This window comes from Solanum stenotomum, chromosome 6, assembly GCF_019186545.1.
Source record: "Solanum stenotomum isolate F172 chromosome 6, ASM1918654v1, whole genome shotgun sequence".
NCBI classification, from domain to species: Eukaryota; Viridiplantae; Streptophyta; class Magnoliopsida; order Solanales; family Solanaceae; genus Solanum; species Solanum stenotomum.
The window spans coordinates 23067385-23071248 of NC_064287.1; positions in this window are offsets into that span (position 1 = coordinate 23067385).

Below are 3864 nucleotides of genomic sequence, written 5' to 3' on the forward strand. Positions count from 1 at the left end.
TTTTAGATGGGTTCGCAACCTAGCTACTTTTTGGACCTTTTCCAGTTTTGATATACATTTGAACACAATGTCCATTTTTTTTTCTTTTTTTAATTGAAGGCAAGGGCCAAAGGCCTCATTTTATTTGAAACAAAAGGAAAGCAACAAAAATTAATCAGACGAAAACTGAAAGGGGAAAGTAGTGGAGGAGGTGAGGTTGCAAAGATTCTTGTTTCTTTGGTCCGCCGCTGTTCATCGGAGCTCTAGATGTCGTCTCAAGGAACAAAAAATTATCATCAAGCTTCCGCCTAAAAGACTCGAGGACAATGATGTCGGAGGAAAGAGAACATGTGAAATCTTTAACTGGCAATCATTTTAAGCTACTTTTGCTGAAATCGTTTTGAGCTAATAACTCCCTCGGTGTATTTTTGTGTTAAACTCTATGTGTTGGGGAAATTTCACCCTAAATCATCCAAAAGCTCACACCGAAAGCTATGATATCCAATCCCAAGACGAAGGACTTATTTTAATAAAGAGGAAAGTGAACAAACGAAGGACTATTGGAAGTTTTCGTAGAGCAAATTTTGTTGATGTGTACAAGTTGATTTCTTTGGTTGGATTTCCTTGACTAATCCTTAATTTGTTCCCTTCCGTATGCTAAACCTCACAAGAGATTGTACTATTGCGTGAAAAGAAGAAAATTAATAGATAAGTCCATTATTTTCTTTTTTTTTTGTCTAGAACTTCGTTTATAATAGTGCGAAGATATACTATAAAAAAAATTGGGTTGCTCTTTCATAGTTTGCATGTTGTAGATTTTGGTATCTGAAAATGTTTTTTGTATGTGTATATTGTAGTATTTGTTTGATCCAAAGACACATGCAAGTGTACGTGTCATATAAATAATACAGTGACTTAAAGAATCGAATATTGAACACGAGGGACTTATGATTTAGCAAGACTTTAGTGTAACACCTCACTTTTTGAAAGAACTAGAAAGAGCTAGAATCAGAAAGAGTTGTTTTTATAAAGAATGAAAAATCTGGAAATTTGTCAAGTTATGTTAAGTTTGGGTTTTTGGTCAACTTCAAATGACCATAACTCCTAGCTCAGGATGAGTTAGGTGTACTTCCAGATACCGTAGGAAATATCGTTGAATTATCTTCCCAACGCCGCCAAGATTGCACTATTCCGAGTTTGTATGAGTGAGATATGTCCATTAGAAGTTGGGTTGTTTGGATAAGGAAAGTCCAATCCGGATTTTGAAAGGGTAGTTAGGTCTTTTTCTTGCCCAATTGTTTTATTTCATTTTTGGTAATTAAGTTAGGGTCTAATCAGAATTAGACCAGTTTACGCTTTTACCAAAATACGCTAGGGCTTGGAGAAAAGTGAAAAGAGGAGAAAGGAGAAGAAAAGTTCATTTTTCGTCGAGTTCTTGGAGATTTCGCCAAGGGTTAATCCCTACGAGGTATGTGAGGCTTTCATAGCGTTGGGTTCGTTCACCCAAGCCCCAATCATGTTTAGTTCAGCGAAATTCGTTCGAAAAAGGTTTGAAAGTTGATGTTCTTCATATGTGTTTCTTGAATTTGTTTTGCGTTCTTGAATTGGTTTGAATTGAGGAGTTCTTGAGGTTATCGCGTCGAGTTTTATAGTGGTGTTAAGTTACGTTCTTAGGTACATATGTTGGGTATCTAAATCTAAAGAGAATTTGAGAAAAATAGTTGTGTCTAGGCGAATTGGTACTAGAAAACGAAGAAGAAAAATTCGGGCGAATATGGGCATTGAGGTCGCAGAGCGGTCACAGACCGTTCTACCTCAAAAAGTATTTTTGCGACCAAAATTTAAATACATCTCTGTGTCGCGAACTTGCTCCCACACAGTGATTTCTTGATCTTTTCTCATGTTTAACTATCTAAAAACACTCCTAAACATCATGAGATCTTTCCTATCACAATCCTTGAATCCATAATTCAATTCAAGGAAAGTTAAGAATCAAAGTCAAGAGAAGTTAAGAGTCAAGTCAAGAGAAGTTCATAGAGTCTTCCAAAAGTCTTTTACAAATGCTTTAACTTTGTTTTAAGACTTGAGTTTTGAGTTGAGTTAAAGAGTAAAGTTTGAAGTTCATTTCTTCAAAAGAGTATATCGGGACTATGTATTTCCAAAGAGTAAAATGTTTTCACATTTAAAGAAGAAAGGAAACCTTGATTTCCAAAAGAGCCTTTGAGCTAGTTTTCAATTAAAGAGTAAATGTTTTCAAATTTGAGCAAGAAAGGGAACATTGATTCCAGAAGAGCTTTTAAGCTAAGTTTTGAGTAATTATCTCAAACCAAAGAAAGAAGTTATGTTTTAAAAACATATGAGCTAATTATATTTTGGGAGTAGTATTGAGCAGTGATACGGGGACACGAGTTCATATTAACTCAAGTCTCCATAAACCATGTAGTCATCATGGGTAGTAAATGATCATAATTTTTAGATGACTCCTTAAGTTGCTTTTTAGCATAGACTAGTGGATCCACTTAATTAAGGCGTTCTATATGACGGCAAAGTATAGGACAGTTCTGGCAGCGTGGGCAAGATGTTGTATCACCAGTTAGGCTCACAGTGGTGGTTGTTGATTAGAGAAACTCCCACAAAAACTATATTACTTTATTATATGAGTAAAGTTGAGTTTGTTATTGCATTTTCTTTAACGAACTAAGCTGTTTTCTATCAGCTTCAGGGTGCTACTTGTTTCTCTAAGATAGACATCATATCAGGCTACCATCAGTTGAGGGTAATGGAATGTGATATTCCAAACACAGCATTCAGGACCCGATATGGTCATTATGAGTTCCTAGTTATGTCCTTTGGTTTGACCAATGTGCCTGCAACATTCATGGACCTTATGAATAGAGTATTCAAGCCTTATTTAGATATGTTGTTATCATCTTCATTGATGACATACTAATCTATTCAAAAAAATGAAGTATATCATGCTAGTTATCTCAGAATAGTTCTCCAAACTCTAAGAGATAGAGAGTTGTATGCCAAGTTCTCTAAGTGCGAGTTTTGGCTCGAGTCTGTGGCATTCTTAGGCCACGTTGTGTCTGGAGAGGGAATTAAAGTTGATACTCAGAAAATAGAGGCACTGCAGAATTGTCCTAGACCCACATCTCCAAATGATATTAGGAGTTTCTTGGGTTTGGTTGGCTATTATAGAAGGTTCGTAGAGGGGTTCTCATCTATTTCATCCCGTTTGACCAAGTTAACTCAGAAAACAGTGAAATTTCAATGGTCTGAAGTTTGTGAGGAAAGCTTTCAGGAATGGAAGAGGAGGTTGACTACTGCCCTAGTGTTGACCTTACTAGAAGGTACTCAAGGTTTTGTCGTATATTGTGATGCGTCCACAGTTGGTTTGGGTTATGTGCTAATGCAGAATAACAAAGTTACAGCTTATGCCTCCAGACAGTTGAAGGTTCATGAGAAGAATTACCCAACCCATGATCTAGAATTGGTTTCCATAGTATTTGCTTTAAAATATGGTGTCATTATCTTTATGGTGTTCATGTGGATGTGTTCACTAATCACAAGAGTATTCAGTATGTATTTACTTAAAAAGAGCTTAATCTCATATAGAGGAGGTGGTTAGAACTACTCAAGGATTATGACATGAGTATTCTCTATCACCCAGGTAAGGTTAATGTTATTGTTGATGCCTTGAGCATGTTATCTATGGGTAGTACCGCCCATTTTGAGGAAGATAAGAAAGAGTTAGCAAAAGAGGTGCATAGAGTTGCATGACTAGGAGTTCGACTAATGGATTCCACTGAAGGAGTAGTAGTGGTGATGAATGGGGTTGAATCATCATTAGTGTCAAAAATAAAAGAGAAGCAAGACCAAGAT